A 24,684-nucleotide genomic window follows, 5' to 3' on the forward strand; every position below is an offset into this window, starting at 1 on the left:
CCTACTGCATGAATAATAACTTTACAGGGGAGAAGGCCCGGACCCGTGAGGACAGCGTGTCCTGTTGGGAGTGGCCCTAAAAGCTGGACAATGTCATCACAATCGGATTGAATGGAAGCACCGCCATGTTCGATGATGGCTCTTGCCAATCCACCCCTATGTTGTAGATTCATATTGGCAGCGTTCACTATGGCGTCTACCCTTTGGGTGACCATATTCCCGTGTCCCACTGTTAAAAGTGAATTCCCTTCCCATATCATACGCTGTATCTGGGGATTCCATTGTTCCGGAAAGGATTCAGGGGGTGGCGCTAGCCATTCTGGGAATTGTGGTCGGGGGGCCACGGGTGGCCGTACAGCCAGAGGGAGGGGTAGCGGACGACTAGGGGGAGGCGGTGACTGTGAAGGAGGTATAGCAGGCGGGATTGTAATTGTAATCTCTTCCCCCCATTCTCCCTCCGAATGTTCGGATTGGGCATCATCATTAGGATGGATACATCTCCTTCTGGCCGCTAATTGATGGGCGATGGGTGTAGTGGATATAAGGGGGTTGGCGCTACGGGTGGTCACTGGCATTAGAGGAACGTCAGCTGTGACCTTATCCTCCGGAGGGGGCTTATAAAATCCACCTTCTTGTGTGAGTACCGGATATAACGGAACAACAGGTTTAGGTGTACCAAGATGGCCTCCTGGGGCGGGGAGTGGTGCCGAAGGCGTGGCATATATGGGAGGATCGGGGCGTGGAAAGTGACATGATACACAATATTCAACTTGGGGCGGGTTCTGTTGACCACAACTGGGACACTCCCACGAAGTTAGAATTCCACCGTCGCCATTATAGGGCGGTGGCTGGACACGTTCTTTGTAATACACATATTTGATGATTTTACCCTTTCTGTCTCGTATTTCTTGCTCAGTAAACTTGTCTTTAGTTATGGCTATGGCTGTTCTTTGCCAAGCTAATGCTTCATCTAACTTTCCTTCGTCACTTAATCTTCCCTTGTTTTCCCTAAGAGCTGCAACTCATTCTCCTGGTTGTAACCTTCCATCTATAAATATGCCACATATGTGCATAACTTTCTTACTATTTTCTACATTCTTCTTGCCTTCTCTTTTTTCTACTATCTCTTTTGCGGTTAATAGACCACATTCCTTTGCCTGTCTCTTTGTTTTAAACACATTAAACATACTGTTCTATATCTAACACCGTCCTGAGAATGAAACCTTATTCTCGATGTTTCTGAACACAATTATAACTGACTGTCTGTCTCTGTCGTCTTAATGGTATCAAACTATACCCTGCGACTAATTGAATTATTACACTTATACTTATCACCTATGCCGGCGAGACGCGACTATCTATACTATGATTCTTGGAGCCACACAGCGGGTTAACTCTCTGTCGCTGAGAGTGTGGCCGGGATCGACTACAAATACCTCGGTACCTTATCACCTGCTCACTCTCCCACAGGAATAAGAGCCAATATTCATAAACATGAACTTAACCTTACCGTGTTTTATTTGAAGCTGATCAGACTTCCTGGGAGCGTGGCTGGCGATTCGATGTTGAGGCGTCTGGGGGTCGTCGATCACGGACACGGCTTGTCCCTCGAGTGTGGCCCCACGTTGGGCGCCAGATGTTCGGGTACTAATCAGTCTCAACCGGCAGGGATAATACGCTGAGTTCGTACGAAAGGAATCACACCACACAGAGTCTGGTACAAAGCTCCTTACTCAGTGTCAGGAGAGGCGTCACTGCTTTATTACACACATTTGTTCTATATCTCCTTTCTCCTGGGGGTGGGTACATGTTATCACACTTTTATAAAAGCACGTATCACTATAAGCCTCTTGTTACTTGTGTCATCCTTGGATAGGTTCACCCTTATCTGGTCCTTTAGATATGTCTTCATAGTTCATAGTTCGTTCATACCAGGAAGTGACTTGTTATTGTATTAGGGCGTAGTCCCTGTTCAGGGGCCATCTTGCCACGTATACTTAACTAATCCTACTATTGCTTCATCACAATTATGTACACAACTCCTAAGTCTATATTTTATTAAAGAAAGAAAATTATTATAAACATTAACTTCTGTCCACTCCATCCTTCACAGTACCGCAGGGGCTTCTGCATAAATGACTTAGCACCGGAAAATCCCCAGTACACCAAATGGTGGTCCTTCCCTTTTAAGCCCTGCCGTGTGCCCAGACAGCTGTTAACAGCCACATGTAGGGTATTGTCATACCCGGGAGAACCCACATTACAGTTTATGGGGTGTATGTCTCCGGTGGCACAAGCTGGGCACAATATATCAGACACTGAAATGGCATATATGTATAGAAAGTTGCAAATCTCAATCTCTTACACAGTACCTGTGGGATCAAAATGCTCACTACACCTCTAGATGAATGCCTTAAGGGGTGTAGTTTCCAAAATAGGGTCACTTCTGGTGGGTTTACATTGCTTTGATATCTCTGTGGCTCTGCAAATGCGATATGGCACCCAAAAACAGATCCAGCAAAATCTGAACTCCAAAGAACACATAGAGCTCCTTTCCTTCTGAGCCCTCCCATGGTCCCAAATAGCAGGTTATCACCACAAATGGGGTATTTCCATACAAATTGGGCAACAAAATGGGGTATTTTATTCCTTGTGAAAATAAGAAAATTTGAGCCAAACGACATATTATTGAAAAAAAAAAAAATGTTTAATTCACAGCCCATTTCAAATAAATTCTGTGAAAAAACTGTGGGGTATAAATTGTCACAACACCCATAAATAAATTCCTTGAGGGGTGCAGTTTCCAAAACTGGGTCAGTTTTGGAGGATTTCTACTATTTTGGCACCACAAGACCTCTTCAAATCTAGCATGGTGCCTAAAATATATTCAAATAAAAAACAGGCCCCAAAATGCACTATGTGCTTCTTTGTTTCTGTGGCTTGTGTTTCAGTCCACGAGCACACTAGAGCCATATGTGGGATATTTCTAAAAACTGCAGAATCTGGCCAATACATATTTAGTGGTGTTTCTCTGGTAAAACCTTCTGGCTTACAGAAAAAATGGATTTAAATTGAATTTCTGCAAAAAAAATAAAATAATTAATTTGCAAATTTCACCTCCACTTAACCTTAAATGTGTTTCACAGGAATTAAAGTAAATAAACTTTCTAAATGCTGTTTTAAATACTTTGAGGGGTTCTTAAAATGGGGTGTGTTATGGGGGTTTATAATACATAGTCCCCTCAGATCTAAACCGGTAGTTTAAAAAAAAAAAAAAAGGTTTTTGACATTTTCTTGAAGATATGAGAAATTGCTGCTTACGTTCTAAGCCTTGTAACATCCTAGAAAAATAAAATAAATGTTCAAAAAATTATGCCAATCTAAAGTAGACATATGGGAAATGTTTATTGGTAACTATATTGTGTGGTATAACCCTCTGCATTACAAGCAGATACAATTTAAAAAAAAATGCACATTTTTTCAACATTTTACTAAATTTTGCTATTTTTCACAAATAAACACTAATGTAAATCGACCAAATGTTACCGCTAACATAAAGCCCAATGTGTCAAGAGAAAACAAATCTCAGAATCGCTTGGATAGGTCAAGGCATTCTGAAGTAATTACCATATAAAAAGAAAATGTCAGATTTGAAAAATGGGCTCTGAGCCTTAAGGCCCAAACTAGGCTGCATACTTACGGGGTTAATAAGTCCTCTAGTCAGGACGCTAACTAGTATTGATTTAGGAGGCAATGTCGCTTTTACCCAATTGTATAAGGCAAGATTTTCTCCCACTAGACAACGCTCCAAGTTAACATGTGGATGTTTAACAGTTAAGTTTGCTAACCGAGTCCATCTACCAGTAGCATAGCTAGCGGGAGGCAGGGGGCGGTGGCCCCGGGCCCACTAAGATGGTGGGGCCCATTGCGACCACCCCGCCATGGCTACGCTGCACAGAGCGACCTGCTGCCGGTCTGAGGGGTCAGCAGCGCAGCTGAAAACAGCCGCCGCCACCCCCTCCTGCACTAATTGTACCTGCGTCTATAGGACACAGTTACAATTACATGCATAAGCGCTGAACGACTATACAGCACCTAACAACGACGCTGATTGGCAGGGCAGAATGACTTCCCCCGCCCATCAGTGCCTTTCAACGACACTAGCGTTGACATTGTTGAAAGGCGCTGATTGTCATCATTCTGCCCTGCCAATTAGCGTCCTTCAAAGACAGAAGCGTCATTCAGCCCCAGCAGACATGCTCAGAAGAGAGCAGACCTGCATTGACATAGGACGGCACGGGGACGTGATCAAGGTGACTATGTAAAGTTTTGGGTTTTTTCACTTTAAAGTGTGAGTGGCATTATCTACGGGGGAGGCAATATGTGGGACACTATCTACAGGGGCTATATGTGGGGCACTAGGTGCAGGTGGCTATATGTGAGGCACTATCTACAGGGGCTCTATCGGGGGCACTATCTACAGGGAGCACAGTGTGTGTGTGGAAAACAGTGTATGGTGCAATTATAATCAGGGACACAGTGTATTGTGCTTCTATAATCAGGGACACAGTGTAACCGTGTATTGTGCTATTATAATCAGAGACACCGTGTATTTTGCTTTTATAATCAGAGACACAGTGTATGGTGCTATTATAATCAGGGACACAGTGTATGGTGCTATTATATTAAGGGGCGTAGTGTGTGGTATGGCACCATGAGAATTTTATCTTCGTTTATAGGTGCAGAAATGTTTAAAAAGTGAGAAGCTGAAGACATCTGAGCTGCAAACTTCAGAAATGAGCTATGGTCAGGAGAAGTCATCATAGAGGTCTGGACCGGATCGAGAAGAAGAGGAAAAAAATAACTAGTGTCTGAAAAGACATCACCGGTGAGTCACTTAATGTAAAGGTTTATTCTGCCTCTAATCAGTACTGTATCACTGTATGATCTGCAGTGAGATGATGGGTGGTATTACTCTGTGAAACAGCAACTCCCAGTGTATCCTTACCATTGTTCGGGTCATGCTGGGAGCTGTAGTTTTACACCGTAGAAACCTATATGGCAGGGGTAGCCTGGCTATTATATACAGGGATGATGGAGTTTATATACAGGTATTATGGTTGTTATATACCGGGATTGGTAGTCCAGCCATCATCCCTGCATTAACCCCAATCATCCCTATGTATACCAGCCATCATCCCCTTATATAACCCACATCTTCCCTGTATATAACTCCCATCATCCCTGTATATACTAGCCAGGCTTGTATATACGGAGATGATAGGGGTTTTATACAGGGATGATGGGGGTTATATACAGGGATGTTGGCTGGTATATAATTAGAATGCATCTCTTCAGTTGTAAATATGCGTTAGGGGGGCTCACTGGGTTGGGGCCCAATCAGATATGTTTTGCCCCCCCCTCCCTTTGCTAAACCCCTAGCTACGCCTCTGCCATCTACACAATTGTATAGCTTTGTAGTAGGTGTGGAGGTCAGGAAGTTAGTGTTTTTTTCTGGTATGCTAATCTGGGACGTTTGTTATACCACAAGAATCCTGTGAATAGACGACTATATTTCATAAACTAGTATGAAGGTATATCAAATCGGTAGCGATTGTAGCATTTACAGGACTTGAGGGACAACATAAGTAGTAAGCAGATTCTTTCGTCCTATCCATGACATGTAAGGGATTTTAAGTGTGAATAAGAAACCTTGCATTCTATTAAACAATGGGCTGTAGTTGCGATGAAAAAGTCGTTTGGGGCCTGACGTGATTTTTAGACCTAAATATTGCAATTCTGATGCTGGCTATTTAAAAAAGGGAAAGCCACCAGGGGGTTCATTAGAAATAATAATAATAGGTCATCCGCGAAGGCAGCTATTTTATGCTCGAAGTGCCCTACTAGGAGTCCTTGTATGGAAGGTGTTTGACGAATTTTCAATAATAATGTTTGAATTATAAGGATAAATAAAAGTGGGGGAGAGAGGGCAGCCCTGACGAGTCCCATTCTCAAGGCCAGATTATCATTGGTGCTCTTGGAGCTCCCGGCGACTTCCATATTCAATTGTACCTGCAATCTCAGGATGAAGGTACAATTGAATACAATGACGGAGCTGCAGGGAGCTAGTGCCCTTGTTCGCTATTCGCTGCAACCTATAGAACATAGGGATTGGAACCCTGCACAGGCGCGATGACGTCATCGCTCTGGCGTACACTTCAGGCCAAATGTGGCTGAGGAGGCTGGAGCTCTGTTAATCGCGAGAACGGCCCGGGCTCGGTGAGTACAGTTTTTTTATTTTTTATTTCTTGGGGGTGCTATATGCAGAGACGTGTGTGTGTTTCACTATTTACAGGGAGAGGGGGTGTATGGCACGACCTACAAGGGCGGGTGTATGGAAAGATCTACAAGGGGGGGTGTGGGGCACTGCCTAGAGTGGATGTGTGGGGCACTGCCTAGAGTGGATGTGTGTGGCACTGCCTACAGTGGATGTCTGTGGCACTGCCTACAGTGGATGTCTGTGGCACTGCCTACAGTGGATGTCTGTGGCACTGCCTACAGTGGATGTGCGTGCCACTGCCTACAGGGGATGTTCGTGCCACTGCCTACAGGGGATGTGCGTGCCACTGCCTACAGGGGATGTGCGTGCCACTGCCTACAGGGGATGTGCGTGCCACTGCCTACAGGGGATGTGCGTGCCACTGCCTACAGGAGATGTGTGTGCCACTACCTACAGGGGATGTGCGTGCCACTACCTACAGGGGATGTGTGTGCCACTACCTATAGGGGATGTGCATGCCACTATCTACAGGGGATGTGCGTGCCACTATCTACAGAGGGAGGTGGGGCACTCTCTACAGGAGCCACTGTGCGGCACTCTTTACAGGGGCCGCCGTGTAGCACTCTCTACTGGGCCACCGTGTGGCACTCTCTACAGGGGCCACCGTGTGGCACTCTCTACAGGGGCCACCGTGTGGCACTCTCTACAGGGGCCTCCGTGTGGCACTATCTACAGGAGGCAATGAGTGATATGGTCTGTATCTAAGCCGATCACTTGATATTGTCTGCTGAGCTGTTATATCTAATCTTATCATGATACGGTTTGCTGAGCCACGGTATCTAAACGTATTGTGTGACACTGCTGAACTGTTGTATCTAATCCTATCGTCTGATAATGTCTGCTGAGACAATGTAACTAATTCTATTCAGTGGTGTAGCTATAGGGGTCATAGTCTTTTATATCTATCTGGTTTTTTTTGGTTTGGGGGTGGTGCATGTTTTGGGCCTTGTGCCCCTGATATTATAAGACCCTAACATCGCCCCTGGTATAGATACATATTTTTATATACATCATCCCTCGGCTGGGCCCCGTCGCAGGCCGCAAACGCTAATTTGACATTGCCCCGTCCCCAGCTGATGCTTGCCCAGCAGGCATAAAATTAAACGTGTCCCTTTGGTGTAGTTTACAACTGGTGAGTAGATGACAAACTTATGTGGAGACAGTGTAGTATTAAACAGAGTGGGGTAGGTCAAGATCACTTTTTTCAATTGGAAAGTCATTTTCGGGGATAGGCTCATACTTGATTGGCATGGTGCAATGGAAGTGGATGCGGCTATGTAAGTAAATCATGAGGTGGGGCAGATTAGGAACTGACTAATCTGTTGAGGAGTAGCTGTATTAACGTATTTACTTTTTTCTTTAGGTGACGTGAAGAACCTGACAACTCTACTTGGTGTGAGTAGATTCCAGGCTCCTTCTACCTGTGTTTCCTGTGTGCTGGTTGCCCAGTGGGCATAGAATTGAACTTGTCCCTTTGGTGTAGTTTACAACTGGTGAGTAGTCAATTGGCTTATTTATAACACTGTACTTGATAGGAAGGGGATGATTTATATATTGTGTTAGGCGGATGTCACTTTTTTATTCTGGCAGTTTTTGAACAATTTTTATTTGCCAAACACAGGAGTGTATACAAAAGAGACATCAGTTTTTTCTTTATACTTTTCCGTCTTTTAAGATCCACTTCTGTGTTTGAATCAAAAAACGGTGACAAAAAACGGTGACACCAGCCTCAAAGAAATATACTGAGAGCCCTCATTTAAGTGAATGGACCTGAACTGCAATACCAATTGTAGCCCATGGACCTATGTGATGCGGTTTAAAAAAACACAACATTTTTTTAGAGTCCAGGACAACCCCTTTAAAAATAGAAATATGCTGCCTAAAGTACATTAATTTTGTAAATGAGACCCGCCACTGTTGCTGAAACGAAGGTGCAGAAGTACTCAGCGGAGAGCTTTGCACCTTCGGCTGTGAGCAGCGCTCATTGTCAGGCTGAAGATGGCTCTCATAGACGTTCTATGTAAGCCGTCTTCAGCCTGACAGGGAGAGCTGCTCACAGACGAAGATGCAAAGCTCTCAGCTAAGTACGTCTGCAACTTTGTTTTAGGGGTGGCGGTCTCAGCACCCAGTCCCACTTCTGGTATGAGTCTATGACATTTCAAAAGTTTGATGAAAGTGTAGTTATTATTTAATGTTAAAACATGTTTTAAAGCAGAATTTTAATATTTTGTTTTTTTAACAAGAATCTGTTGCTGTTAGCAAAGTCTGTACAGCTTTTCCTTCAAAAAAATATATTTTTTTAGTCAGGCAAGCACTGGTTAGCACTGCTGCACATGCAGTTTCTTGTACTCATCTGAATGAGGCTGCCTTGTCGGGGCAGGTGGGCTCACACAATTTTATCAAATTTGATTAAACTGTGTGCCAAGAACATCACTGTTATTTGCTTATAAGAAATATTGCAGTAATTAAATGGGCTTTTGAATCTCATCTCATAAATTCATGGTATATCCCCATGATATGCTATAAATGTCTGATAGATGCAGGAACCATTTCTGGGACCTGCACCCTTCAGAATGCAGGTCTCCTCACATCTGTCAAGTCTTCTAAAGTGGATGGGAGGTACAGAAATAGCCAAGCGGGCTGTTTTCAGCTGTTTGCATAACTCCAATAGAAGTCAATTGGATTAAACAAATAGCATAGCGAGCTATCCTGTGGATATACCATAAATGTATGAGATAATATATAAGACTCCTGAGTTACGAAAACAGCATAGCTCGCTGTGCTATCCAGTGGATATGCCATAAATGTATGAGATGAGAAAACATCTTTTATTATACATATTTTATATATAATGTATATTTTACTTTTGGTCACTGGTGTCTCAGTGACCTCTAGCATAGCGTGTTCTTTTTAAGACACCTGTTTTAATCATGCTAAGGTTTCATGACAGTAACCGGCCTAGCCAGGAATGAGTGTAATGTTATCTGCATTTCTTTTTATCACTTAGCAAAGACGAACCTACTCACTACATGCCACCCATCATCTATGGGTACAGAGCGGAGAACGATGGGCAGCAAATGTAAGTCACTGCTTTTAATGTTTAACTTAGTGGACTTTTAATATCTTAAGCACTCTGGCTTCTATTTTGTGGGGCACAGTTTATAATAGGTAGTACTAAGCTTCAAATGCCTAGAAGCCTTGTCATGGAGAACCCTGTGTTAGTTGGGTGTGGGGCCTCATCATAAATAACTGATCCATACTGCTGGCAGTCTTAATCAGGACCTGCCCATTCTGTATAGGAAAAGGATCTGAAGAGGTGCCATTTATTTGCATCCTTGCCGAGGGATTAGTATAGAGCGAAAAAATAGCATGTACAAGTTGTGATGGAAAGCCAAATTGACATAAAGCCTCCCATAAATAGAGCCAGTCCACCTGGTCAAATGCTTTTTCAGAATCTGTACTAAGGAGCATTAAAGGCGTTTTGTTTTGTTTTGTTTAGCAAAACGTATAGCGTGTATGGTTCTTGTGGTGTTAAACTTGCCTTCTCTCCCTGGAGCAAATCCCACCAGTTGCACTCCTATCAAACGTGGCAAAAGGGAACTTATACGAGTTGAAAGAATTTTAGCCCACCGCTTTAAATCCGTATTCAAAAGAGAAATAGGCCTGTAGCTTCTGCACCTTTCCAGATCCAGGTTTGGGAAGAATAATTATGTTAGCCGGTAAGGCTTGTTTAGGGAAGTGTGACCCATTTAGGATGCTATTAAATAGGGAGAGGAAATGTGGTAGGAGGGTGTTTTGGAATTTTTTGTAGTACATTATCGGTAGGCAGTTGGGACCTGGGCTTTTCCCATTTGGTATCGACTGCAGTAGCTTGTCTAATTCTAAAAGTGTAAAAGGGGCTAGCAATAGAGAGCAGTTCTCTTCTTATAGGGAGGGGGTGTCAATAGATTGTAAAAATTTCTGTATTACCTCCAAGTGGGACAAAGAAGAATCTGGGGGATGCTCGCAGGGAATATCTTATACAGTTCCGAATAATATGCATAGAAATAAAGAAAAAAAGCATGGCGCCACATAGTGTAAGTAAATTCAAGGAGTAGCAGTCAGTAAATAAAAGTGAATGCTCACCACAGGGCAGAAGAATATTTGCGTTGAAATTGCTGTATGGAGTGAGTGCTGCTGCCGAGATCCCAACCGGTAAAGCCAAGTGGCTACCGCAATAGAGACAATATATGTTGGAAGAAAAAAGGACCAAAGACGGTGCTGCTACTCAATAAAGGTAAATAAAATGATCAATGATAATGATGTTTTATTACAATCCAGGCTACGCATAAGGCCTGATGAAGATGCCGGGGTGGCATTGAAACGCGTAGCCTGGATTGTAATAAAACATCATTATCATTGATCAATAAAATGCATGACATTCTCTGGCCATTTGTTCTGTGTTAGCAAGCTTCAAGGCGGATACATCTTTATGGAAGAAATAAACGTTTTCTCCCTGTGCCGTTTAATAAGTTGTTACATCACTTTTGTGCCCTCATCACAATGTGCATATGACTTACATTTTAAAAATTACGGGATTTGGCAGATTTTACATTTAAAAAGGTCTTTCAGCTGTCGTCTTAGGCTCAGCAGTTCAGTGTGTACCAATTCTAGTTGTGAACGTTTATAAATGATGCATAAGGTGGAATTCTGACCCAAGATAGAATGCATCTTCTTAGTTCTAACTTTCTTCACTATAGTACCTAACGCAATAAGCTCTCCCCTCAGGAAGGCCTTATGTGTCTCCTTTAGATGGGTCTGGAAATTTGAGGATCGTCATTAAATGAAAAAAATTCCTCTATCTTGCTCTCTCATCTCCGTTGCATTTTCTAATAAGGTGTCATTTAATCTCCAATTCCAACTACGCAAAGGAAGATCTTTTAAGGAGATTTCAATGGAGATTAGAGCATGGTCTAAGATTGTAATGTTAATGTACACAAGGCTCTCGGACCAGATGTGTTACAACCTAGAATTCTTAAAGTACTTAGTTAATTTATTTCTGTCCCCATCTTCATAATATTCAGAGCATTTCTAGTGATTGGTTGTCATGATCTGTGAGTATGTGGATCCACTAGGCCGCACCGCCGTAGCAGGTGCCCAAACAACAGTCTATACAAAGTCCTAGCACAAGAGTACCTGAAATAGTCCAGACAGTAGCAGAGGCTTAGGCATATATGGAACTTGAAGGTAGATGGCCCCAGATGTGGTGTATGACAGCAGGCGTGACAGGTGGCACAACACGACTCCAAAACTAAATAAGGCTCAGGAACAAACAAAGCACGGGATACAGGATACGGAAACACTGGGAACAGGATACGACTAAGGGACCATTTGTTAAGACTAACATGGGAATACACAAGTATGGTGAGGCAAGGAGTGAAAGGGCAGGGCCCTTTTTATAGTCCCCTCCCAACACTGTCAAACATTCAGAGAAGGATTTTAGACAGTGTAGTGTGTCAATAAGCCACTGCGCTTGTTCCACATTAGGTGCATAAAACATTTGCCGTAGTGATTTTCGTGTTTAGTATTGTCCCCTTAATAAAGAGATATCTTGCCTGGGGTCAATTTGTGAGGTCTGCAGAGTGAAGGGAACATTGTTGCGGACTACAAAGACCCCTCTCTATGCTGCATGGTGTGGGCAATGGTACCATTTGTCACATGGTTTAGTAGGTAATGCGGGAACGTGGTTTGATTTAAAGTGCGTTTCTTGCAGAAAAAGCAAATCTGAACATTCCCTTCTAAGCATAGTAAACACTTGACTTCTTTTTTGAGGTACATTAAATCCTTTAACATTAAAGGAATACAATTTAAATAATGCCATCATAAAGACCGTTTAGTGGGACAAGCGCAATGTTACCCATACACGACCACAATAATAACTGAGTAACTAGAACTATATACAAAAGATTGCCATATACACCTATAAAATGGGATGAATTTTGGAGTAGGTAGACCAAAGATACTCGGGCAACATGGGCCATTGAATGTCTAGCAACCATATGAGAATCTCTCGGCCGCCACTCCATAACGTGTAGGTGAGATATAGAGAATGTAAAGTGCTACGAGGGGGAGGGGGAATTACAGCACCAGAAATCAAAAGCCTTTGGGAACGGTTTGTGCTAACTTATCGCAGGGTGAATAAAATGTAGCAGCCTAGACCGGGACTATCTTTAAAGGGTTGAAGATAAATAACCATGTCACCTAATTCCTAGACAGTATAGGTCATGTCACTAATCATAGGCTTAAACATATTAAATGTGCATCAAGAAAACAGAACAGGAATGCTGAGAATAAAGAGATATAGCAAACAATCCACATGGAGTAACCTGAAGGTAGCTCCATAGTAGACAGTCACTCACGTAAAATTGTGATGCTCAACAACAAAGAGGGAAATGAGTGCGAGTCCTGCATGAGTAGCTATCAAATAAGGTATCTGTGGTCTTTACAGTAGAATTCTTGTATCTCAGGGACTTAAGTCTCGACGCCACTTGCCAGACTTGGAGGAGGTAGCTGTGGGAAGTCAGGGTCCATTTGCATTGGGAGCCAGGATTGAAAATCTATAAGTGGTATGTCCATTCTTTCCCAGAGCTTTGGGAGGTCTTCGGGAGCGCGGATGAGTGTCTGGCAGCCATCTTTCACGGTCGCCAGGCCGAATGGAAACAGCCATCTCACCGGCAATTTCTTGGCCCTCAAAGCATGTGCTCGGTGCCAAATCCTGGAAAAGCAAGACTTTAGAGCCTTCATATTGTAGTTCCTGGGTCTTTCTTGGCACTTGGCAAGGTTGAAGTACCGACAAACCTTAGCAGGCCGCATACCACGTCTCTCGGCAGTTCGTTATGGGCATGCTTCAGTCTAAGCGCTCTGTGGACTCTCTCCACCATCACCTTACCCGCCTGTTCTGGGCAAACCAGGGACTCAGAGATCTGGGACATTGCTTGTGGCAAAGCTTCTGCAGCTATGGACTCAAGTAATCCTCGAAGCCTGAAGTTCCAGCATCTGCTGCGATTCTCCTGATCTTCTTTGCTTAGGTGAGTGTTGTTAAGATGTTGCGGATGTGCCATTAAGGTACTGTAGACAGCTTCACAGTGTCCCAAGATGAAGGTTTGCATGCCTTCCAGAGCTTCCATGCTGTGGCCTATTAGCTTAATGTCCCTTTGATGTCGGCAAGCTCCTAAATCACTGGAGATATAGCCTGACTCAGAGCTTTCTTAAAGAAGGAGCGAGATAGTGTGTCTCTGTTCCCTACCGCATCCGAGTACGTAGTGGAACTATCATCATCAGAGTCCTCCTCGTGCATTCTGTCAGGTTGTGCAGCCGGCGCCTTCTTGTCTCTACCGGGCGGAGATACAAGTTTCTTCCTGAGGAATATGTCCATTTCAGACAGATTTTTCCCATGCTTGGAGGGGCAGGTTGAGTCTCTGCACCTTTTTTTTTTTAGACGTTTTGACCATCTTGTAGAAGCTGTTTGCCTTGACAGCTGTCATATCCAGAAGTGAAGTGAGGAGCTCTGACGTTATGCTGCCATCATGTTGCACGGCTGTACATACAGCAAGGGGCGGATTAAGGGCACCATGGGCCCCAGGCACTTTTTCAAGTCTGGGCCCCCCCCCCCCGAACTCCGAAGACAGAACTTTGAAGACGCTGTATGGTATATGTTTGCAGATTTCTGTTTAGGTGGACACAGATCTGGCACAGTTTTAAATTAGCTGTAAAAGCAGAATGAGCCATATAGCCATTTTTTTGCGGAGTTGGAAAAAACTGATTCCTCCATGTTTTTTTGGGGTTTCGTTTTTACTATATATATTTACCTTCTCTTAACCCCTTTAGGACACAGCCTGTTTTGGCCTTCAGGACACAGCCTATTTTTTCAAATCTGACATGTGTCACTTTATGTGGTAATAACTCCGGAATGCTTTTACCTATCCAAGCGATTCTGAGATTGTTTTCTCGTGACATATTGTACTTTATGTTAGTGAAAAAATTTGGTCGATAAATTCAATATTTATTTGTGAAAAACTTCAAATTTTAGCAAAAATTTGCAAAAATTTGCATTTTTCTAAACTTAAATGTATTTGCTTGTGAAACAGATAGTAATACCACACAAAATAGTTACTAGTTAACATTTCCCATATGTCTACTTTATGTTTGCATCATTTTTTTTCACGTACTTTTATTTTTCGAGGACGTTACGAGGCTTAGAACTTTAGCAGCAATTTCTCATATTTTCAATAAAATTTCAAAAGGCTATTTTTTCAGGGACCAGTTCAGTTCTGAAGTTGCTTTGAGGGCCTTATATATTAGAAAGTCCCCATAAATCACCCCATTTTGAAAACTGTACCCCTCAAGGTATTCAAAACCACATTCAGAAAATATTTTAACCCTTTAGGCGTTTCACAGGAATTAAGGCAAAGTAGAGGTGAAATTTACAAATTTCATTTTTTTTGCCGAAATTCATTTGTAATAAAAAAAAATCTGTAACACAGAAGGTTTTACCAGAGAAACGCAACTCAATATTTATTGCCCAGATTCTGCAGATTTTAGAAATATCCAACATGTGGCCCTAGTATGGTAATGGACTGAAACACAGGCCTCAGAAGCAAAGGAGCACCTAGTGGATTTCGGGGCCTCCTTTTTTTAGGAATATATTTTAGGCACCATGTCAGGTTTGAGGAGGTCTTGTGGTACCTAAACAGCCGAAACCCCCCCAAAGTGACCCCATTTTGGAAACTACACCCCTCAAGGCATTTTTCTAGGGGTATAGTTAGCATTTTGACCCCACAGTTTTTTTGCAGACTTTAGTGGAATTAGTCTGTGAAGATGAAAATCACCTATTTTTCTGTGGAAACATAGAATTTTTTCATTTTTACAAGGAATAAAGGAGAAAAAGCCGCCCAACATTTGTAAAGCAATTTCTCCCGATTACGCCAATACCCCATATGTGGTCGTAAACTGATGTTTGGACCCACAGCAGGGCTCAGAAGGGAGGGAGCGCCTTTTGGATTTTTTGAAGCAGATTTTGCTGGATTGGTTTTCAGTGCCATGTCGGGTTTGCAACGCCCCGGAGGGACCAAAACAGTGGAAACCCCCCAAAAGTCACCCTATTTTGGAATCTACACCCCTCAAGGAATTTTTCTAGGGGTATAGTGAGCATTTTGGCCCCTCAGGATCTTTTTTAGAGCTAGGGTGACCAAAAAACAGCGATTTTGGCGCTTTAAATTCTTTATTTATTACAGCGTTCACCGTGCGCAATAAATTACGTTTTAATTTATTCTGCCGGTCGGTACGATTACGCCGATACCATATGTGTATAGTTTTTTTTAAGTTTTGCAGCGTTTGCACAATAAAATGAAGTTTCTATAAAATAATTTATTTTCTGGGACACGCTATTCTGAGCCGTAACTTTATTATTTTTTCGTCAAAAAAGCTGTGGGAGGTCTTGTTTTTTGCGGGACGGGTTGTAGTTTTCATTGGTACCATTTTGGGGTAAATGCAACTTTTTGATCACTTTTTATTCTATATCTTGGGAGGGGTGGTGACCAAAAAATAGCGATGCTGACCGTTTTCAGTTTATTTTGTTTGCGGCGTTCACCGTGCGGAAAAATTAACATTATAGTTTCATAGATTGGGTCGTTACGAACGCGGCGATACCAAATATGTGTACTTTTTTTTAACGTTTTCATTTTTTCCCTATAATAAATGACTTATTATAGGAAAACAAAACCTTTTATTTTTACACTTTTATAAAACATTTTTATTAACTTTTTTTTACTTTTTACACTTTATATTTTTGTTTATTAACTTTTTTTTTTACTTTTTACACTTTCTTTTTTTGACCTGCAGCTCTGATCGCTGCTAGAATACATTATACTACCTAGGTAGTGTAATGTATTCCAACTGTCAGTGTGACGTCACAGTCACTCTGACAGTTGGTCTACGAGGATCAGCAGAGGCTAATCCTCATAGGCTGACATACATGGCAGACCTGGGGGCCGTTGTCTGGCCCCCAGGTGCCATCACAAGCATCAGAAGCCCCCACGATTGCATGGGGGCTGCTGATGCGCTACAAACCCGCTACATGCGGAGATCGCAATCGAGCCCCGCATGTAACGGGTTAATTGCCGAAATCAGCGGCGATGAGCCGCTGATCGGCAACACTGGAGAGTGTCAGCTGTCGGGGACAGCTGATCTCCAAGTTCCCGATGCACACTGTCGCCGACAGTGTGCATCGGGAACGGCACAGTGACTTTCTGTCACTCTGACAGGAAGCCTATCAGGACCAGCCGAAGGTTGGTCCTGATGGGCTTCTGTCCATGGCAGACCCGGAAGCCATTGTTTGGCTTCCGTTTGCCATACTAACTATCGGCAGACCCCGCGATTTCGGACGGGGGTCTGCCGATATGTTAGAAACCCCTAAAATTCGGCGATTGCACCCGATCGCCGAATTTAAGGGGTTAATGCGCCGAAATCAGCGGCAAAGGACCGCTGGCCGGCAAGAGGGGAGTGTCAGCTGTCGGCGACAGCTGACCTCCTGGTTCCCGGTGCACACTGTCGCCGACAGTGTGCACCGGGATTAACTCAGTAACTGTACGTCCTCGTGCGGGAAGTAACTTCCTGCAACGACGTACAGTTACGTCCTGGTGCGGATAGGGGTTAAGGTAAAAGTAGATTTAACATATACTTTTACCTTGAGAAGGTAAATATATAAAGACCCAGAACCAAGTTCAGTACATATATACAGAACCAGAACGAAGCTCAGTACATATATATATACAACACCAGAACCAAGCTCAGTACATATATACAACACCAGAACAAATATAGTTCAGTACAGAGATAATTAGCAAATTGAGTTTAACCCCTGCTGTATAAATTTGTATGACATAAAGCGACAGCTCCCAGTATAGCCTGAACAATGGTTAGGATATGCTGGGAGTTGCTGTTTAACAAAAAAGAATTCTACCATCCATCATCTCGCTGCAGATCATACAGTGACTACTGTACTGATCAGTCACAGGGAGAATAAACATTTACATTGAGTGACTCAGGTGACGTCTCAGATTATTTTTCGTTCTTTTTCTCTTTTCATCTCCATCCGGTCCAGACCTCTATAATGACTTCTCCCGGGCACGGCTCATTTCTGCAGTTCACAGCTCAGATGTCTTCGGCTCCTCACTTTTCCAACATTTCCGCACCTGTAAACGAAGATAAAATTCTCATGATGCCACACTCTATGCTTCTAAATATAATAGTATTATACACTGTGCCCCTAAATATAATAGTACTATACACTGTGCCCCTGAATATAATAGTATTATACACTTTACTCCTGAATATAATGGTACCATACACTGTGCCCCTGAATATAATATTATACACTGCGCTCCTGAATATAATAGTACCATACACTGTGCCCAGGAATTAAATTGTCAAACACTAAAGTAAAACAAACACTAACAATGCCCATTGTACATAGCACCAATCACCATGCCCCCTGTAGATAGGGCCAGTTACAATGCCCTCTGTAGATAATGCCCCTTGTAGATGGTGCCAGTCACAATGCCTACTGTAGATAGCGCCAGTCACAATGCCTCCCGTAGATAGCGCCTGTCACAATGTCGCCCGTAGATAGCGCCTGTCACAATGCCTCCTGTAGATAGCACCTGTCACAATGCCCACTGTAAATAATGCCCCTTGTAAATGGGGCCAGTCACCATGCCCATTGTAGATAGTGCTAGTTACAATGCCCCTTGTAGATCATGCCAGTCCCAATGTCCCCTGTAGATCGTGTCAGTTACAATGCCCACTATAGAAAATGTCCCCTATAGATAGCGCCAGTTACAATGCCCACTGTAGATAATGCCCCCAACGCTGCCGAGAAAAAAAACCAAACATCGTTCCCCATTCCCGCGTCTTCCTCCAGCGCCGCAGGAGTAGTCAGAGACATGACGGCGTCATCCATCATAACGGCGCAGTCGGCGTGTCATTAGTGAAGTGCCAAATGGGAGAAAGGGAACGGATAGTTCACTTTCTCGCCAGTGCTAATGTAAGCAATTGCATCCGCATCCTAAGGATGCGGATACAATTGGGTGAGAGGTCCCGCTTCACTCCAGTTCTCTGTACTGGCTGTAATTTTAACAGCCGGTATGGTAGAACAGGGCGAACTGGGCCCCCTTCCAGCCTCGGGCGCCGGACACTTGCCCAGATTTCCCTTATTATAATCTGCCCCTGTATACAGCTTTTTGATCACTTTTTAGTGAAAAATTTTAGGAGCTAAAGCGACCAAAGAACAGCGATTCTGGTGTTCCAATTTTTTTATTTTTTTTTTACAGTGTTCACCAAGCGCGTTAAATAAAGTTATCTTGTAATGGTTTGGACTTTTACGGATGCAGCAATACCAATTTTGTTTAGAGGTTTTTTTTTTACTTCATTTGATTTTTGCTACTGAAAACGTTAAACTTTTCTTTATGCTTTTAAATAGTCCCCCTAGGGGGTTTGAACCAGTGATCATCAGATAGCAGGTACAATACACTACAATACTAATATATTTCCAATTTTACAGGCTTCTGTTAAGCCCTGCCAGAGACAGAAAGAACAGGGAGGCCGAAAGAAGGTACTGGGGCCAATGGGCTGTCAGATGGGGCTGCCCCTCTCTTTCTAATGGCTTAAATGCCGCAATTAATGTTGACTGCGGCATCTAAGTGGTTAAACGGCCAGGAACAGAGCAATCTCTGTTCCTGGCCATTAACACAGGGTGTGAGCTGTAATACACAGCTGACATTCGCAGCGTATGGACCGGGCTCACCAGGTGAGCCCGCACCATACTTCACCCCCCCCCCCCCCCCTCTGCACCAGGATGTGCAGTTACATCCAGGTGCGAGACTTAAAGCCATAAGTACAAGAAAAAACTATACAATCTCATAATAAATAACCACGTCATTCATTCAACCATACGATGACAAACGAATAAAATAAATAGCAGGGGGAAGTCCATGAAGATACCCCCAGCCATAATCCTGCCTCGGGGGCACCAGCAACTACTTGCAGATATAATAGTCTGTCAACAACTGCTTAGGGGTACCACCCCCAGGAGTCCCACTATAACCAGCCAGAAGACCTAATGAGCCATTCAATTTGGGGGATACATACCGGTGATATCTCCCCCCAGGAGTTTTACCCCCACCATTAAAAATTCCCCCATTCTATAGCAAGCAGTTCTTGAACCCCTCAAACCTGTGAGTTCCTCGCTCAATGTGTTACTGAAGGGCCGGGCACCACATATCAATCCCCACCTTACTCAGGTGGACCCCATCATACCTCCAAAAGCCACACACTCCAGCATCCAAGTACCAATGACGAACACAAACACCACCATTCCTCGAAACAAAACCAGCTATCACCTTATTGACTTTCATACAGGCTTTGTTAAGCCAGTCCACCAAACGAGCATGCCTCCACTTGCGTCTGGGCAGGATATTAGACCAACCAGTAATGAGATGAGGAGGCAAGGGCAGATACCAAGATCTTTCCCTCCAACATGCAAGACGGCTATGTTGGGTGCCCTATCAAGCGGATAATATGTATGGAACTCCTATAACAGCTGACCCCACAACAAACCCTGAAATCCCAACCAGTGGAGGACAGCACTGTTGAGTGGTAAACCCAACTGATTCCCATACAGCTGAACATACACGCTCACAGCACCCCAGTAGGTAAAGGAATGCCCCAAAATCCATACTAGGCAAGGACTCACCTATCAAAAGGGAGACAACAAATAATCAACAACCACACTGGAAACACACCCTACAAAATCACCACCAGCACTCCAAACACACAAAAACATAGGAAAAGAGAGAGCAAAGAGTGAAAGAAACTAAAGAAGGTGAGTGCAAACATACGAGCAGAACGCTATTGATTCCCACCAGCCGATGGGCGTCACGTCTGTCTCATCTAATCTCCAATGGACTATTTCCATAACAGCCCCAATGTGGAAAGAATGGTACAAAAAAAAAACATCCCTCCCACACCCGACCCTTCTATTAGCAAACACTTCTGGAAGAAAGAACTAAACTGAAAACTAGGCATAAACAAACCATCTTCATGAACTAGGAGCGGGAGATTTCCCCGACCAAGGACCCCACCATACTCTCACACATGCAGCTAACTGGGCAAACCCCCACCCTGGGGACTTCAAAAAGAACCACCCTCTGTCCCCTGCCTAGCTGATCTGTTTTTAATTGCTGCAGGCTAAATTCAACCCAATCTGCATAAAGATCAACATCCCCTCACCTAAATCCCTTAAGCTGAAAATGCTGGAGTACACCAGTCCTCCCCAGCTGCAATACACCAAAGAAAGGCAGGGAAAATTCCAGATGAAACAATCAATACTATAAAAAATAACCGAGCCATCAACCTGTCTCAATCACCCATGGACCTCACCCAAGCTTAACAGTGGTGCTAACTCTCAGAATAAAACTCCCAGATTTTTACCACTAACGATAGCTGAATCCGCTACCCTGCCGTATGGACATCAGCAATTTTTCAGATTCTGGAGACAGCTTCTAGAATCGAACCTACTGTGAGCGAGAGAGCGCGTCAGTAATACAGTTTTCAACTGGGACTAGTACAGCCACCACCGCATTCAATAACAAACAGATTACCACCAAATTTGTCAGAAAATTGACCACCTGGTTAGAGGAGGTAGAAAGGTTATTAATTGCCATAACAATCCATGTTATCGCAATGGAACTTAACCTTCTTATCCCTGAACCTATCCCCCTAAATAGACACCGCAACAAACCACAATGGGGAAAAGTTCTAGCAAAGAAAGATTCCTGGTCAAAGCCTCCAGGCACCCACTGCTCAAGCAACGTACCCACACACCGCTGCCCTAGACAATAGGGCCTGAAGGCTCCCACCCTGGTGGTATCAGTGAAAAGATGTAAGTCAGCATTATTTTTTTACCGGCGACATCCACAAACATCAGCTGTTATTCCGCTCCAGGAAGCTATGCTAGACCTGAAGATCTGCCCTATAGTCAACCGCAGTTGCTGCCACTTAACAAAAAAGCATGCCCATCAGCATGATGTGTCATGCAAAATTCAGTTTTCCTAACAAAGACTAAGTCCCGTGTCTGAGGGTATGTGTAACGACTAGGCAGCTGGCCAAACTTGACATAGTGGTTTAGCAGCTGGCCAAACTACAGTCATGAAAGTCTTTAGAACTAGAGTAACTCTATAGAAGTTCTGACAGACACGTGGCGTAGCAGACTTCTTAGGAAAGATGACACTTGGCGTGGAAGGTGACTCGTGGCACAGAGGATGAACTCGAATCCAACACTAGACTTCGCTCAGGAACAAACACAATTACTGAATACGGGATACAGGAAACCGGATACTTGAACACTGGGAACAGGATACAACTAAGGGACCATATGATAATGAACATTAGTATACAACAATGCTCAGGCAAGGAGAGGAGGAGCAGAGCCCTTTTTAAAGTCCAGGGTATAAAGGGTTTGGCTGGGGAACTTTGCACAGGTGTGCGCGCTGGCCATTAAAGGCTGGGAGTGAGCGCGCGTGCGCACCCTACAGGACACAGAGGGTAGCTGCACCCATGTGCGCCGGTGTCTCTGGGAGGGAGAAAGTGTAATGCGGCTGCCGGTAAGTAGAATGTGCAACTGAACCCCCCCCCCTCCTTACGCTGCCTCTTCTTAGGTCCAGAGCGCAAGAGGAACTTCTCAATGAGATCTGGGGCATTGATGTTCTCTTCTGGCTCCCAATACCTCTCCTCAGGACAAAGCCCTTTCCAGTCCACCAGATAGAAAGTCTTTCCTCCTACACTCTTGTAGTACAGGATTTCCTTCACCTCAAGGACGTCAGATGAACCGCTGGGAGCAAATGTAGAACCAGGAGATTTGCTGTAGCAGTTCAGGGCCACAGGCTTTAAGTAGGACACATGGAAAGAGTTGGGGATTTTGAGATTAGGAGGCAGCCTAAGTTTATAGGTCACACGGTTTATCTGCTGCAACACCTCAAAGGGGTCGAGAAATCTGGGAGCGAATTTATGTTAAGGGAACTTCAGACGAATGTTTCTTAAAGAGAGCCAGACCTTGACTCAAGTGAGAAACTGAGGAGGAACCCTTCGCATGAAGATATATCCTGATTAGAGGAGATCAACTGCCTGAAAAATCGCGGACTTGGTTTCCTGGCAGATGTGAAGAAAAGTCCTGAATGAAGAGTTGGCTGCAGCCACTTGAGACATAGTTGGCAGGGCAGAAGTGAAGAAGAAATCTAAATCTGGCGAAGAATAGTGACCATCTAGCTTGATGAGGGTTCAGTCGCTGGGCAGGCTATAGATATGTAAGGTTTTTGTGATCGGTGTAGAGAATGAGGGGGGGGCAGACCCCTCTAGCAGGTGTCTTCATTCTTCCAAGGCCAACTTTAAAGCGAGCAGTTCTTGATCCCCAATAGAGTAGTTGAACTCAGCAGAAGAGAAGATTTTGGAGAAGAATAAGCAAGATACTGCCTTACCCTTAGAATTCTTTTGAAACAGGAGTGCCCCAGCACCAATGGAAGGGGCATCAACCTCCACGGAAAACCGTTGAGTGACATCAAGATGATGAAGAACAGAGGCAGACGTGAAGGCGCTCTTGAAGTTGGAGAATGCAGACTCTGCCTCAGGGGTCTAGTCCTAAGGCTGGGTTCACACGAGCATTTTACGTCCGTAATGGATGGAACGTATTTCGGCCGCAAGTCCCGGACCGAACACAGTGCAGGGAGCCGGGCTCCTAGCATCATAGTTATGTACGATGCTAGGAGTCCCTGCCTCTCCGTGGAACTACTGTCCCGTACTGAAAACATGATTACAGTACGGGACAGTTGTCCCGCAGCGAGGCAGGGACTCCTAGCGTCGTACATAAGTATGATGCTAGGAGCCCGGCTCCCTGCACTGTGTTCGGTCCGGGACTTGCGGCCGAAATACGTTCCGTCCTTTACGGACCGAACATGCTCGTGTGAACCCAGCCTTAGCGTTCACTCCCTTTCTGGTAAGAGCAGAGATCGGACCGGTAAAATATGAGAAATTTGGGATGAACGGACTATAAAAATGAGCAAATCCAAGAAATATCTGTATAGGTCAGAGATCCTGAGGATCCAAGACGGCCTTCACCTTCTCCAGGTCCATTTGAAGACCATGATCGGAGACTATAATTACCAGGAAGCACAAGGACCTCTTTTCAAATACGCATTTCTCCAGTTTCGCATATAATATATTCCCCCTTAACCGTTACAAGACTTGGCGAATATCCTTCCGATGCGTCGTCAGATTAGGTGAGTAGATGGACGCCACCACACAGAAGATCACGGAAGAGGTCGTTCATGAATTATTGGAATACTGCTGGAGCGTTACACAAAAGAGCATGACAAGATACTCGTAATGACCATCTCAGGTGTATGGTTTTCCATTCGTCACCCTTGCAAATACAAATCAGGTCAAAGGCCCCGCGTAGATCAAGTTTAGTGAAAACCTCGGCTCCTCGAATCCTATCGAAAAGCTCGGGGATAAGTGGCAAGGGTTACTTGTTTTTTATTGTGATTTGGTTTAACCCATGGTAATCAATGCACGGTCAGAGTGACCCATCCTTTTTCTCCACTAAAAAGGTTCCGGCTCCGGCTGGTGAAGGAGACTTCCTGATAAACCCTCTCAACAATTTCCCCTTGACATACTTCGACATGGCTTGGCTTTCAGGCAAGGAAAGCAGGTAGACCAGTCCACGAGGGAGTGAGGCTCCAGGAAGCAACTCTATAGAACAGTCATATGGATGATGAGGAGAAAGGACCTCTGCCTCCTTCTTGCAGAAGACATCAGCATAGCTGACATACTGTGGAGGCAATCCAGAGTGACTGAGGTAGTGGAGAAAGGACAGGACGAACATGAGGCAGGCAGCATTGCAGACATCGGGGTACCCACTGGAGGACCTCTACGGAATTCTAATCAAGCACTGGGGCATGCTGGCGGAGCCATGGCAATCCTAGCAGGAGATGGTTAATAGCTTTAGACATAGAAAGCAATTAGCTCAGAATGAAGAACTCCTATCTGTAGTCTTAGTGCCTTATTAATAGAATAATAAGGTCCGGCAGGGGCTGTTCATCAACTGAAGCGACCGACAGAGGTTTCTCCAGAGGGAAAGTGGCCAAGTGAAGACAGTCTACCAGGTCCTGCTGGATAAAACTTGCAGTCGCTACGGAATTCAAGTAAGCAGGCACACTGTGCGATCCTTCACTGGTGACAATTGACACAGGAATAGA

This window comes from Rhinoderma darwinii, chromosome 8 (assembly GCF_050947455.1).
Source record: "Rhinoderma darwinii isolate aRhiDar2 chromosome 8, aRhiDar2.hap1, whole genome shotgun sequence".
NCBI lineage: Eukaryota > Metazoa > Chordata > Amphibia > Anura > Rhinodermatidae > Rhinoderma > Rhinoderma darwinii.